Source organism: Maylandia zebra, unplaced genomic scaffold (assembly GCF_041146795.1).
Source record: "Maylandia zebra isolate NMK-2024a unplaced genomic scaffold, Mzebra_GT3a scaffold02, whole genome shotgun sequence".
Classification (NCBI taxonomy): Eukaryota; Metazoa; Chordata; class Actinopteri; order Cichliformes; family Cichlidae; genus Maylandia; species Maylandia zebra.
In genome coordinates, this window is record NW_027490032.1 from 4,162,395 (window position 1) to 4,178,597 (window position 16,203).

General features: G+C 42.5%; 1 long non-coding RNA gene across 2 annotated transcripts; it reads left to right on the forward strand.

Annotated features, from left to right (window-relative positions):
- The first annotated feature begins 225 nt into the window (after positions 1-225).
- On the forward strand, positions 226-9,307 carry LOC101467700 (uncharacterized). Of its 2 annotated transcripts, none has more exons than XR_013096131.1 (6): positions 226-315; positions 395-640; positions 726-902; positions 971-1,060; positions 8,289-8,375; positions 8,997-9,307. It is a non-coding gene; the product is annotated as an uncharacterized LOC101467700 (long non-coding RNA). The 2 variants fall into 2 exon arrangements; XR_013096132.1 differs by having other exon boundaries at positions 726-871.
- Positions 9,308-16,203: the final 6,896 nt, after the last annotated feature.

Below are 16,203 nucleotides of genomic sequence, written 5' to 3' on the forward strand. Positions count from 1 at the left end.
TATTTGTCAAAAGTATATTTAATCATCAGTTTTTAATTTTAACCCTCACAGCTCGTCTGACTGTGAGTCCCAGCAGCTCTCAGCTCTTTGAAGGAGACTTTGTGTCTCTGAGCTGTGAGGAGGACGACAGCTCTGCTGGATGGACTCTGAGCAGAAACACAAGCAAACAACAGAGGACTCAGTGTGGAGCTGAATGGGGAACATTAAATAATTATTCCTGTGACATCAGTTACATTGTTGAACGAGACAGTGGAGTTTACTGGTGTGAGTCCAGAGAGGGTCCCATCAGTAACATGGTTAACCTGACAGTCACTGGTAAGCTGAGTGTGTGCAGTTAGTGTTGATGAAGCTGTGTGTAAATGGATGAAATGCTGTAGTTTGTCTCTGTGTTGAGGTGGATCAGTGATCCTGCAGAGTCCTGTCCTCCCTGTGATGGAGGGAGATGACGTCACTCTGCTCTGTAAAACAAAGACCACTCCCTCCAACCTCCCAGCTGCTTTCTATAAAGATGGCTCCCTCATCAGGAAGCAGCCTACAGGTCACATGACCATCCAGCATGTTTCCAGGTCTGATGAAGGCCTCTACAAGTGTGACATCAGCGGTCATGGAGAGTCTCCATCCAGCTGGATCACTGTCACAGGTGACACACTCACCTGTCTGTGTTTCTGCAGCTTTCAACATTCACAATGTGACGACAATTAATGACTGTGTTTGCTTTATTTTAGAGAATCACACCACCACACCTCCACCTACATCCACCTCTCCTCCTGGTTCCACCTCCATCACTCTTCCTACATCACTCTTTTATCCTGTAATTCCTGTGTTGTCATCAGTTTGTGTTGTGGTTCTACTGGTGTTACTGGTTCTGCTGGTAAGACTATGTCGTCACAGGAAACCTGAAGGTCAGTTTCTTTAGATTCATTTTTTTTCTATAATATTTACAGTAAATAACTTTACTGTTACATTTCAGCATATCAAGATATGGCAGCAGAAGATGGCATCACAGAGAGTGAAATCAAAATATCAAACAGTCAAGTTGAAGGAACACAAGAAAGCACAGGTAATAATGATGCTCGTGTCTGTGTTTTTTTTCTTTTGCAAACAGCACCCTTTTGTGACCCATAAAAAGGATTTACATCAATGTTTGGGACTGTAGGCTAAGATTTATATTGCTAACTTCTAATTATTAGACAATGCATTTCAGGTTATTTCAGGGAGTACCAAGTAGTTTAATGAAGTACTTTCTTCAGTGAGCACTTAAGTAACCTAGTACACTACCTTCAACATAAGTAACGTAGGATATGTAATATATTACTTTCTGATTGACCCATAAACTATCCAAAACAGCAGGTCTGAGACCTCTGAAATGCCACCAACAGGACTTTGCTGTTTGTTGTTTGCCGTCTTTGCTGAAAGTATTCTCCAAATACAAACCCCCCCCCCCAAAAAAAAACCAACTAACTGGTCTAACTATCTTGCACACTTTTATCCCAGAGAGGATGTAGAGCCCATCCAGTTTTCCATGAACAGGATGTAGGCTTAACTGTTTTTTGTTTTATCCAAGGTTTGATTAATGGGTGGACTTGTCAGTATTCCTGGCATTGACCTTCTTAGGGAGAGTAAGGAATATGAGCCTCCTGAAAATAAAATACACTCTGTGTCTTTGGATTTGAATTTGAAATGTGAGATCATCACCTAATGCTACTAATTCAAGGCCACTGTTCCCGATGTCCAAACAGTGGTATGGGGGTGGTGTTACGCCCCCAGTCTAGGCGGGTAGGGACGCACATAAGGTTGGAGGAGAGAGAGACAAATCCCCGCCCTGGTTCCCAAGCCAAACATCCAAACCAGTTGTGAGTAAAAAGGTGTTTTTATTTAAGGAAAAGAAGCATAGCTCCAGGGTGAGCCCAGGTCAAAATAATAAACAAAACCAACTAAGTCCCACCAGAGAAAACTAACTAAACCCTGGGAAAGAAAAACAGAACAAACAAATGACAGAGCTATCCCTCGCTCCCTACCCGGAAAACAGGAGAAAACCATTCCAAAAGAAAAGGCAGCTCACCCCTTCCGCTTCAACCCAAGAGTGCCTAAGCGCTCAACTAATTCACTAGGAGCGGCTTTCACAATTTCACACTCTCACAAATACACAAGATAAGCACGGGCTGGGAACACCAGGGTCAGGGCCGCGACGGCTGTCCGGCTACTCGCTCGTTCCACTCTCTCTCTCCCCCTCTCGGAGCTGTCAGAGCGGCCTTTTGAAGGTAGTCAACCGCTCCATGGTCCAATCAGTCGCTCACGACTCCTCATTAGGGGAGGGACCTGGAAAAGTCTTAAGCACAGTACAGAAAACACAGACAGAAAACAGGCCACACATGGCCACAGCCGTAACACCCCCCTTCCCAAAATCAAAGACATCTCCTTGATAGATGTTTTGAACAGTTACTTTTAAAGGAAAACACGGGATAAGGCGTCTGCTAGCACGTTCTCAGTGCCCTTCTTATGACGGATTTCCAAATTGAAGTCCTGCAACAGGAGAGACCACCTCATTAGCCTTTGGTTCGAGTTCTGCATCCGCATGAGGAATACCAAGGGATTGTGGTCGGTATAAACTAGAGGTGTGGACTCGAGTCACATGACTTGGACTCGAGTCAGACTCGAGTCATTAATTTTATGACTTTAGACTTGACTTGAAAAAATGTTCTAAGACTTGTGACTTGACTTGGAATTTTACACCAATGACCTGGGACTTGAATTGGACTTGAACCGGTTTACTTGAAAAGACTTGATATTTCACCCCAAATATAAAATTTAACATGCATATTATATAGAGATTGAAAATGTGACGTCATTCAGGGGTAAAACCGCAAAGGATTCTGGGAACTCGTGGCAAGAGGTACTAGCGCACGCAGGCTTTCAATTGAAATCAGTCACACAGCGATAAAAAGAAACACAAAAATGTCAAGAAGCTGTTGTATTATTAACTGCAATAGCCGGTCGCATGACAGCCACGGAAAGCCGACGGGTAAAGAGATCGGTTGTTATCGGATTACGTCGTTGAAGAGAAATTGTTCGAGCCATGTTTCCGAAGTAACAAAGAGGCGACGGGTGGCCTGGATTGCAGCCATTCAAAGACAAAATATAACGTCCCAGAACCCTCCAGCTCACAGGTTAGTCTGCTCCAAGCATTTACACAAAGGTCAGTCTGCTGTTGTAGTTAATACGTCATTTTCATAACATAATTGGTGATATAGGTTACAAGCAAGCATAAATAGTGAATTGTCCTGACACAATATTGCGTTTCGCTTCTGTTATTATGGTACAGTGACAAAAACATATACTTTTACTCACAGGATAAAACAGTTGTTTTTTGTATCACTAATTGCCCAGTACGATTACAGCATACAGTATTATTGTCACTGCTACATTTCTGTAACGCGTACCAGAAATTATTTCCACTGCTAATTAATTACCGTTGAGCTTAAAGGTCCTATTAATAAACGGTTAACGATTGTGTTTTTATGAAGACAATTTGTGAGACTGGTAAACTTATGATACGTACGATGGTCTTTCGTTCTACACGGTGCATTTCAAGGTCCTGCACCCATCCGTCGGTAAACTGTACCTGGGCTTGTTGCAGTGACCTGAAGTTACTATCGTGCCAAACTAGGTATCCCCGACAGAATTTGTTTCCCCTGCGTCGGGAGCACACGCTGGACTGTCCAAATCACGGACAAACAGTATCCCGCATTGTTGATTTTTAGTTTACAAACACTTCTTATAATGACTAACTACTCCTGACATTTTTGAGATCTTAGCTCTTTATACAACAAAGTTATAGTGGGATACAAATAATATCAGGCTGGTCCTGCCACAATTTGTTCCCCCTGTGTAAATCACGGACAAACAGTATCCCACATTGCTGATTTTTCGTTCACAAACACTTCTTATTATGACGCATTTCTCCTGAAACTTTGGAGGTTTTAGCTCTTTATATAATAAAGTTACAGGAGAATAAAAATAGTTATTAGCCAACATGTTTATGGTTTATTAAAATAATCCCATCTGATACCCCATGAGCAATAAATATATAATTTTCTGTTGTAACCCTCAAACTGAAAGGTAATGTAACGATACTAATTTTTCACAAAATGAAAACATCAGTACTTCCTGCGTGCTCCCAGCACAGGGGAAACAAATTCTGTCGGGGATACCTACTTTGGCACGACACCGGTCCCACAACCGCATTCAAGAATAACATGCAGCTTATCTCAGAACTGTCGGTGAAAATTATTCTTGGAGCTAGGTTTAATTGAGCTGCATTTTAAAGAGGTGCAATTTCACAATTTGTGTATATTTTCAACGACATACACCTCAAAATGTTGCAATGCGAACAGCAGAGAGAGAGCCTCTTTCTCAATCGTACTGTACCCCCGCTGATGGACATTAAATTTCTTTGAGAAATAGCCGATCGGGTGATCCACACCATGACGGTCTTCCTGTAGCAACACGGCACCTGCCCCGTTTGCACTGGCGTCCACCTCCAATTTAAAAGGGAGTGCAAAATCAGGGGCAGCCAGCACTGGCGCACTGCACAGGAGAGTCTTAACAGCCAGGAACGCACTCTGACACGCAGAGGTCCACACAAAAGATTTCAACACACTAGTGAGGCTAGTGAGGGGTGTGACCACTTCCGCAAAGTTTTGACAGAAACCTCGGTAGTAGCCCACCATGCCGAGGAAACGGCGAAGCTCACGCCTAGTCTGAGGGGCAGGAAAGTCCAGTATGGCCTGGATTTTGGCCAAGATAGGGCGCACTTGCCCCTGACCCACTTGTTTCCCTAAATACGTCACCATGGCTTTACCAAAGTCACACTTGGCAAGGTTGAGGGTGAGGGATGCCTTTTCCAAGCGATGGAACACATCAGCGAGTATCTCCATGTGTTCTGACCAGGTGTCTGAATAGACGACAATATCGTCTAAGTACACTTCACACTTGCAGACGCCGCCCAGCACGATATTCATGAGCCGTTGGAAAGTGGCGGGAGCATTGCGCAACCCGAAAGGCATGACAGTGTACTGGAGAAAATGGTCAGGAGTAACAAAAGCAGAGATTTCGGCCGCACGTGATGTTAGGGGAACCTGCCAGTAGCCCTTTAACAAATCCAGCTTAGTAACAAACGTCGCAGAACCGACCCTGTCAACACAATCCTCCATCCTGGGAAGAGGATAGGAGTCAGGTTTGGTGACGCTGTTCACCTTCCGAAAATCTGTACAAAACCGTGGGGTCTTGTCCGCTTTAGGCACTAGGAGACACGGGGAACTCCACGCACTAGAGCTAGGGACAGCAAGACAATTTTCCAACAGATAAGAGACTTCTGTCTGGAAAAGAGCACGTTTAGTGGGATTCACCCGGTAGGCATGCTGTTTGATTGGAGGATGGTCCCCCACATCAATATCATGCTCCAACACGGTGGTACAGGATGGAGTGTCCGAGAAAAGATTAGGATGATTCTCAATCAACCGACACACATCATTTCGAACATCACCATCTACCTCAGTTAAATGTGACCGCAAATCACGTAGGATTTTAGAGTTCCTAAGTTGTGCGCAACCCACAGTACCACCGAAAACCAAATCGTCATCCACAGGGTCATACCGAGTTTCAGAAACTGGCACCACAGTCGCAACTGTCGACACACCGCCAGCAAAGTAGGGCTTCATCATATTAATATGACATACACGACACTTTTTCCTTCGTTCTGGGGTGTCGATGACATAATCCGTGTCACTCAATTTCGCCTGCACCGTATACGGACCACTGAACTTGGCCTGAAGGGAAGATCCAGGGACCGGTAAAAGTGTTAAAACCTTATCACCAACCTCAAATTTCCTCTGCACAGCCTTCACATCAAACTTCCTCTTTATCCTACCTTGTGTTGCAATGAGAGCATCGCGTGCAATTGCGCATGCTTTATGCAAACGCTCTCTGAAAGAGCTCACATAGTCTAACACATTTTCCTTAGGAGCAACAGTGTCAGACAGGAAGTTCTCCTTAAGCAACCGCAAGGGGCCACGCACTGTGTGACCGAACACCAGCTCAGCAGGGCTAAATCCTAACGACTCCTGCACACTTTCTCTCACTGCTAAAAGAAGCAGCGGCAACCCCTCATCCCACTCCTTTTGAGACTCAAGGCAAAATTTCCGCATCATCGATTTCAATGTCTGATGAAACCACTCGAGCGCACCTTGCGACTCCGGATGATAGGCACTAGATTTCCGATGTTTAATGCCAAGTGACTGCACAACTTGAGCAAAAATCTTAGACATGAAATTAGAGCCTTGGTCAGTTTGAACAGCTTTTGGTAAACCAAAGATAGAGAAGAAGTTCACCAATGCCTTAACAACTGGTTTCACCTTAAGGGTGCGCAATGGAATTGCCTCGGGAAAACGGGTAGCAACACACATCAGAGTCAAGAGGTACTGGTGACCCGATTTTGTTTTAGGGAGTGGACCAACGCAGTCGATGAGGATGTGTTCAAAAGGTTCCCCCAAAACTGGAATAGGGTGTAAGGGAGCGGGTGGAATGACTTGGTTAGGCTTACCACTAATCTGACAGGTGTGACAAGAACGACAATACTTAGCAACGTCATTCTTCAATCCTGGCCAAAAGAAATGACGCAGAATGCGGTGATAGGTTTTCCTAATACCTAAATGTCCAGAAAAACTGTCATGGGCAAGACTAAGAACTTTGGGTCGGTACTGTTGAGGCACCAGAACCTGTTTAAACACATTCCAACCCAAGTCACCAGCTGTAGGCGGATACCAGGTACGCATCAACACGTCATCCTCGACACTATAAACACGAGGGTACTGGTCGCTAGAGTTGGCAGCGGAAAAACAACTCACAAGAGTCGGGTCACTCTGCTGTGCCAAAACCAAATCCTTTTTGTTGATTTCCAAAGACAGTTGAGGTGTCACTGATGGGCTAACAGACAGCATCGCCTCAGAGTCGCCCGTCAGTGGAACACGGGTTTCAGATTCAGACTCCGGCCCACCACCAGCACAGAGAAAAGAATCAGATAAATCCACGTCACCGTACTTGTGCCTATGCGCACGAGTTACCGCGCAAGCAGGAAAAACAGAGGAGGAACGCTCCTCAGCGACAGGGTTAGATAACAAAGTATCAGGCAAAGGTTTCGGGATGGCACCAGCAGCCTCCGCCCCCACTGCCGTCTCAAAACTCCCAGACCCACTCGGCGAGGTTTTTTTGTCCCTCAAACACTCCCCTGTCCACCAGTCTCTCCACCAAACACTGTTTAATTTCCGCCTTCTTGGCATGCAACGGAACATCCACCCTGAATAAGTTAGCCACTACCAACAAATCTGCTTTTGTGCACCGCTCCAACTTTTCAATGGAAGGGTGTTGCGCAAAATCATCCATGTCAAACGACATCACGAGCAAAGCAACAAAGAAAAACACAACTCTGCAGACAATCAACCACATCCGCGCAACAGAGCCACAATTATAACAGCCCCATTGCATCCAGAGACTTCAGGACTTTGGTTCAAATATTAACATCACCAATTTCCTTTTAACCTCATCTGGCCTCAACAAAATTTACAGACTGGTCGTGTTGTGACTTTTAGTCCATTTTTTGCCCAGAGAACATCAGCAGTGCTTTAGAGGAATAGAAGTCCAAAATTTCAATAAATCCAAAATGCAGCTCAGATTAGACAAAGATTCAATTTCAGGTGAATTATATATTTACAACAAAAGTCACCTCAAGGTCAGTTTGCTACCTTGTGCTCCTCAGTGCACACACAACATTTTAGCAGGATTAGCAGGATACATTTGAGAGTTTAACTCAACAGAACAAACTTCCTTTGACACAGTTCTTTGTTTCTTTTCAGGCTTCTTAAAGTTTAAAACCACAGCAGCAGCTTCCTGTTTTTGATTTCAGTTAGCTTCAGTCTGATGCCTATTCTCACCACAGAGTGCCCTGCTTTAGCTAACAATAGCGTTCATTACGAGAAAGTGTTTGCTTTGTCCTCCGTGGTAAAGTGCATCAGCCTGCATCAAAAAAGGCTTTGTGGTCGTCCATGTTCTCCTTTCACACGAACGCCCGCCAGTTCTTTGCTGGTTCACAGCTATGATCTTAAGAAGTAGAAAAAAAACTTTGAAAACCTGCTGCTATTTCTAAAAGTTATATAAAGATCATTATTTCATCTTTTCATGAAGCTACATAAACAAAAATAACATTTTTTGCCTTTTTGTGCTTTATTATGCAGAGGATGATTCGGCTTTAGTTTACTCAATAGTGAGAAAAAAACCTGGCAGTTATGGACAAACAACCATCAGCCCAAAGACGACCACAGGTACAGCTTTTCTTTATCTTCATCTTTAGGCAGACATTTCATTTCCTGTCATATAGCTCATGTTCCAGAGGTAAATGTTCACACTGAACATGACCAGAGTTTCTAATAATGGGGTCAGTTTATGTGCAATGCCTGTGAGTCAAAAGCTCAGGTAGAGGGTGACGGTTTTTATAGTTCTTTAATTTAATTGTAAAACAAACCTAACACTTCTATTTTCTATTTATGCTTCCAAGCTACTTCCTGCTGTAGTGCAAATGAAGAGCACTCATTATCGTTATTATTTAGCTTCGTCCATTTGTCCAATCCGGCCAGCTGCCACCTGGTGTGAGCTAATGGTAGCTAATGGGGTGTGAAACATCCAAATTTATGAATATTTGGCTGAAGTCCCAGTTATGACTACTCTATCCCATTAAGATATTTGCATTAAGTGTAACAGTGCTTTTTAGGAAGACTGCACTTTTCACAATAGCAAACTCAAATAAGGAAGCAGAACATTTGCACGAGAGATTCACATTGTGATTTGCAGCTGATGTGGTTTTCAGCAAAGTCAGGACGGCGTGTTAGGGACAGAATCATATTTACTTCTGTTTGATCTGTGTTTGTCTTCACACTTTAAACCAGAGTCAGACGTTATCTACGCTTCAGTGAAGTGATGCGAAATTGAAAACTACTTTGGATGGACATCATCAACCACCAGTCCAACCACTGATGCACACTGCTCGCCTCTAACTGCTCCCTGCAGCACCTCAGACCACAGTACCTCCGCTTTATTTTCATATGTTTCCTGTGTTTTTGTCACTTAGAAAACCACATCATATTTTCAAAATTGTTTCTTCCTCCATAATCTTCAGGAACAATATAAATATTTAGATATGTATTTATGTCCTCAATAAGTTTAGTGATATTTATATTTATTTGTGTTTGATGTTCAGTTTTATGAAGATCAATAAAGTTTTGATCCACTTTGGTTTTCTCACCTGGTTAAGTGGGTTTCACGACAATTTCACATGAAAAAGTTGACTTCATTAACTTCACTAAGTGTACATGCCTGCTTTCAGTGGAAAAAAAACAATGCAGACTAAAACCAGCATGGCCCTAGCTGTAATCTTCAAAGAAATGTTTCAATACAGGATGTGTGTGTTTAAGACTATTTCACCCAGAAACCAACCAGCAGCTAGCATTGCAAAAATCCTGAAAAGTTTCTTGTAGCAGCTTCTCAAGAGAGCTGAAAGTGTTTCAGTTTCTGATAAAATGCAGAAAATATGACTCAGACTGGACCTTGCTCTGGATAATAGCCCCTAAACCAGTAAAGAGGCCGGTCTGATAACCTAAGTGTAGCTTGGAATGGGCATGATTTACATTTAAAGTCTTCTCCCATCTATTGGTATAAATGGGTGTTACATCTGCCTTGTGAATAATACGTTTGACCTCTAAAAGTTGTCTGCTGGTTGGGTATGACTTAGTTTTTAGGGTCAGGTTGCATTTTACTTAGAACCTAAATAGGAGTTTCAGAAACTATCACAGTTCTGTTATAAAATATTCATTTGAATATGACAAATCCATTAAACTTTCATAAATGGATAGGTGAGGACAGTTCATTGGCAATCGAGTGGATATCTGCAGAAGTTACTTCAGCAAAGTGGAGGATCTCTGGATCCCCAGGAGAACCTGGAAATCTTTCGGAGCAACCCGACTAACTCTCCCAGTTCGATTCTAATGGTAGTTCCACACACCCATGTAGCATTGACTACTTGGATGCCCAGACAAAATACACACAGAACAATGAGAAAACCCAATTGTCTATCAAGAGACAAAATAGAAGATGGACCTAGCAAACAGATTCATAAGAGAAATCAATTGTGAATGGTCTAAAATAACAACTTTCCATAGTTTGGTGGAAAAAACAGATGCAAACGAGCACTAGCGGGTTAGACAAAGAGATTACTTGGTTAAGCACAAAAGAGCTAATGATCTGAACTCTGCAGCTGGAATAGGAAAGGTATACTGGTCTCACCGCGGGAGACTCATTTCACTATCACAGAGTCCACAAGAAAACCAAATGAAAAATACGTCCAGATGTGAGTCAGAGGGACTTCAGAGAAGCTTCAAATAGAGTCTGTGCACCCCTACAGAACACTCTGAGAGGCAACACAGGCTCTGAGTCTCATATATGCCGAGGGGAGCAGCTGCTTTCCAAGACATGCCTCAGAAGACAACTGGGAAAAGGAAATCCACTAGCTGGTTAAAAAACGGTTCCTCTTGAGGAAATCAATATGGTGATCTTGGAACACACAACATGCACCTGACCCAAACAAAGTATGTTTAAGAACTGCCTTATGCTTGTGAATGAGCTATAGAGGCTTATGGTAATAGTTTGGTATCCTCAGACCATACCATGCAACATCTTAATTTCAAGGGAGCAAAACTCCCAAGTAGGGATGGGTACCGGTATCCGGTGCCATGATGGCACTGGTTCTGACATAAACGGTAGTAACCAGACCGAAAAGCAGCGCACATTTCAGTGCTTTATTTCGGTGCTTTTTTTTCCCCGAGATGTGATACACTTTGAATTCTAGCCAATCATTTTACGTTTCCGAGGATAGTAGGCGGGCCCAGGCAGGGCTGGACTGGGACAAATAATCAGCCCGGGCATTTTGACTAGAGACCGGCCCACCAAAAATGTGACGTCATTCAGGGGTAAAACCGCAAAGGATTCTAGGAACTTGTGGCAAGAGGTACTAGCGCATGCAGGCTTTCAATTGAACTCAGTTACACAGCGATAAAAAGAAACACAAAAAATGGCAAGAAGCTGTTGTATTATTAACCGCAATAGCCAATGTTGTGCCAAAAAGTGATTGCCTGCCAAAAACTGTTTTCCGGTATTTGCCAAAAACTGATTGCTCGTATTTAAATTGCTATAAGTAACTTGTTGGGCTATAATATGTGAAACATATGTCAAATGCATCCCTCACGGATGACATAAAGTCATCTCTCCATCTCTCTCTGCTGCTCTTCTGTCTCCTCTGTCACAGACTTCTCCACTTTTGATGATAAATCAGCCTGGTGCAACATGTAAGGATTGGCACAATTTGTTAACGTTTTGAGGAGTTTGAGAAACTAACCTAAAGCATAAAATAAAATTTACTCTCAGTAACTTCATAGCACCCGCCCAGCAGTATATAAACTCCGTCATGCTAGCTAGTACGCAGTACCAGTTATTCTAAGCGACTGTAAAAAGTCAGCACAACGAAAACAAACTACAACTAAACTTGGTTTATATCTGACACAGATAGACAGCAGGTCATAACTTCTTACCTGAAGTTCAGTTCCTCTGCCACTATGACCGGCGGCCACCTCGGGTCTCTCCTCCTCTTGCCTCCCCTTTCCCTCATCCACCTGCTGGCCTCCATCACTTGCTGATGTTGCTAAATCTGTGGAAGCTATGCCATAGCTACCGCCAAACAATTCACTTATTTTTACACATTTGGCAGCGTCTGCCTGAAGGGTTTGTTTCTTTTTGGCCCTAATTTTTTCTGCACCTCCTTTCCTTTTTTGTTCTCCATTTTCTTTAGTTCGTCTATAAGATTGCTAAACAAGGGGGAGGGTGCATCCGACCTCCTCGGCTGTAATTGGTCCAGCCCAGAGTCGATCATGACAAATTGGCCAATCCAACACCTTTCATTATTTATACCCTTCTAAAAAGACCAAAAATCGATCGGCCCATAAAAACAAAAAATCGCCAGCGGCCCACCGGGCAAATGCCCTGTATGCCCGATGGCCAGTCCAGCTATGGGCCCAGGTACGTACGTTCTTTTAGAGCAGAGCTACAGATTAAAAAATGCCCAAGGCGAAGCGGTCAAAAGTCTGGCTGTACTTCACAGCAAAAGATGCAAACTCAGCAGCCTGCAACAAGTGCTTTAAGCTGATACTGTGATACTGTCAAAGGAGGTAACACCTCAAATCCGATGAAACACCTGGCGACGCATAGCGTTTTTTTTTTTAAAGCCGAGAAATGCGCCGTATAGCTTGCTGCGAGACCTCACACCGAGCACATCTACTGCGGGTGTGGTGCCTGTTATCGGACCTGGAGTTAGCAACATCCCCCAAAATCCCGAAGAGGAGAGTCCTGGCCCCTAGCCCTGCCAGTGTAGCAGAAATGATGACGGATGATGATGGCAGCAACAGCCGTTCTTCTCTGCGTGAGTAGCTTAATGTTGTTCGTGTGTAATTTACGTTGAGTAGGCTAACCACGTTACTACATTAATGCATGTAAGGTGAACTAGCAAACACCGTCGTAGTTACATGTGGCTGTCTTCTTGTTTGATGGCAGATACTCCCTTCACCCTGGCCAAAAAGGCTAAACTGACCAAAGAAAAAGTGGAAACCAGCTAAACATGAGAGGTTTTTGGACAAAGTTTGTGTTTTTTCCATTGTTTAAGCACTGCTTCCAGACAAGAGTGATACCATATATGCCCCATAGCTGCAGAAAAGGCTAACTTTGTTATCTTTTTACAAAAAAACAGCTGAACATGAGAGGTTTTTGGACCAATTTTGTGTTCTTCATTCTTTAAGCACCGGTTTGAGCACCGTTTGAGCACCGGCACCGTTTCAAAAGTACCGGTTTGGCACCGGTATCGGATAAAACCTAAACGATACCCATCCCTACTCCCAAGACTTTTTTTTTTCAGTTTAGAGGCATTTCCTTGCTGAATATGTAGGGGGAAAAAAATCAGTTTCTCCATCTTGGATAAATGTATGACCAGCTGATAAGCTGTCAGAAAGCAGGCATCCTGGAATATCCTGGCTCCATGGAATAATCTGCAGTGATCTGGGAGTTAATCCAGACAGTGAAGTGCAGCAAAGCAGATCTGTATGCTGCTTGGTTAGACCTTGCCTTTGGCTCTATCCTCCATAAGCACATCACATATACACTTGATGATTTCCACCATGACTTTAGAACCTGTTACCAAACTGCTGTAATAACCTGCTCATCTACTGCACAATGTGGGAACTTACCACACCTTGACACAGACTCACAAGAAGATGATGAAGATTTTATATGATGCTCTTCTTCTTTGTCTTCTTTCAGGTGCTCCTTTTAGCAGTCACCACAGCAGATCAAACGTCTACATGCCTTCCTTTACTTTCCATTAATTTTGTATGCATATTCCTCGTTCCCTCCTGCCTTGCAGCTTTATTTTTAAAATTCTTCATCCAGTATATCTACTCTCGATCCTCTGCAGATGTTTAGACCATCTGTGGTCTGCAGATGCTACCTCTGCTGAGGCTACAGTCGGTATTATATAGTGTTCAGATTCAGATCATCTAAGTCATTTAGACTCTTTTTCTCCAATTGATCTTTCTGAGTTAACTTCAATAATTACTTCCTCCAAACCATCAACGTATCTTTTAGACCCCATTCCTACAAAACTGCTCAAAGAAGTCCTGCCATTAATTAATGCTTCAATCTTAAATATGATCAACCTATCTCTAATGATCGGCTATGTACCACAGGCCTTCAAGCTAGCTGTAGTTTAACCTTTACTCAAAAAGCATCTCTAGACCCAGCAGTCTTAGCTAATTATAGGCCAATCTCCAACCTTCCTTGAAAGAGTAGTTGTCAAACAGCTAACAGATCATCTGCAGAGGAATGGTTTATTTGAAGAGTTTCAGTCAGGTTTCAGAGCTCATCACAGCACAGAAACAGCTTTAGTGAAGGTTACAAATGATCTTCTTATGGCCTCTGACAGTGGACTCATCTCTGTGCTTGTCCTGCTAGACCTTAGCGTTCAATACTGTTGACCATAATATCCTATTAGAGCGATTAGAGCATGCTGTAGGTATTACAGGTACTGTGCTGCAGTGGTTTGTATCATATATATCTAATAGACTCCAATTTGTTCATGTAAATGAAGAGTCCTCTTCACACACTGAGGTTAATTATGGAGTTCCACAGGGTTCAGTGCTAGGACCAATTCTGTTTAACTGCAGGAATGTCTTAAAGACATAACGACCTGGATGGCCGCTAACTTTCTGCTTCTTAATTCAGATAAAACTGAGGTTATTGTACTCGGCCCTGAAAATCTTAGAAATATTGTATCTAACCAGATTCTTACTCTGGATGGCATTACCTTGGCCTCCAGTAACGCTGTGACACTGAAAAACTAGTTCATGCATTTATTCCTTCCAGGCTGGACTACTGCAATTCATTATTATCAGGATGTCCAAAAAGCTCACTGAAAAGCCTTCAGTTAATCCAAAATGCTGCAGCAAGAGTCCTGACAGGGACTAGAAAGAGAGAGCATATTTCTCCTGTTTTGACTTCCCTTCAAATCCAGAATTGAATTCAAAATCCTCACATACACACTATACACTATTTACGTTCCCATTTTGCCCCAAAATGCCATGTTGCAATTAGGAATGGGTACCGATATCCGGTGCCATTACAAATCTGATGAAACACAAAATCTGATGGCTTTCTTTTGGAAAAGTTTCACTACTGTAGGCAAAAATCCTGAAATTTATTCATTTAAACTTCAGCAAATTGTTATAAACATTTTCAAATGTGTTTGATCAAATATGTAGACAGAGTAGAGTGACCATATTGCTGTTAGCAGATTGTTACTCTTTGACTGATGAAAGGATTTTAAATTTAAATTGCTTCAATCTGAATAATATTCAGAGTGTAACACTTAGTAATTTATAATGAAAACAGAGAGATTAAGTGTTTCAGTGTCTCATAAACTCCAAACTTATCAACACGTGGCTCTTACTGACTCATACCTTCTGAACCAGCACACACACATTCAAAGTCTGCTACCATCCACTGGTCAAACTGGGTATTACATCAGGGCAGCAAAGGTTCAGCACAGCAAACAGGAGCGATTATATATCTCATCTGTCCTGGGAGTGGTTCAGGATCACATTTAAAGTCTGCTTTTAGAGTATTGAAAGTTGAAGAAAAAACAAATTCCAAACTTCAAAGTAAAATGTGCTCAAAAGATGGTCAGGACAATGATTACAGAAAGCTTTTATTTATTTATTTATTCATTTATTTGTTTATTTATATCAGTCAAAGTCCTTAAGCAATGGAAGGAAATTTAATAAAAAGAAGAGTTGCACTGTAAACGCATGAAAAAGTGTTGACACTGATGATGAAACTTCTTATGAATAAACATCTCAGATAAGATATTTAACATGTAATTAGATGTTTGCAAAAGCACAAGGTGCCTCATACTTCTTAACAACTCTACTGTACTTTATAAATTACCCGTTTAAATTTTAATTGGGCTTACAGATTGTATTATTAAGGGCCTGGCTTTAACTGACAGGTGGATGATGACATCAGCTATTTGGAGTCCCTGGACGTGACCTTGGCACATTGGAGCATTTTTAATGAAATTATCTGACCAATAACATGGCTGCTGTGTTTAACTTTACCAACAGGTGGTTCAAGACGTCTGAGCTCCAGTTTTGGTGAAATTTGAGGATTTTATTTGAATATTAGAGCACCAGTTACCAGGTTCCTGTGCGATGGATTAACTGTAATGTAAAGGCCTGTTTAACTGCAATCCTTCACCTGTTACACCCGTCGCACAGTCAGGTTATCATAAACGTGTCGTTTGTCACATAAAAAAACAAAACTATAATACATTTCCTCCCTGGGATGTCGTACTCTTGGGTTGCTGTGTATAACCAGCTGTTTACGGCCCTGCTTTTTTGTCACCAATATCCAGTGTCATTTGAAATACAACTACAGCGCTCCACCAACACTCGCTGGGTCAGTAGTTTCCTGCTTCACAGTCCAGTGGTGCTCAGTGGTGTGTTT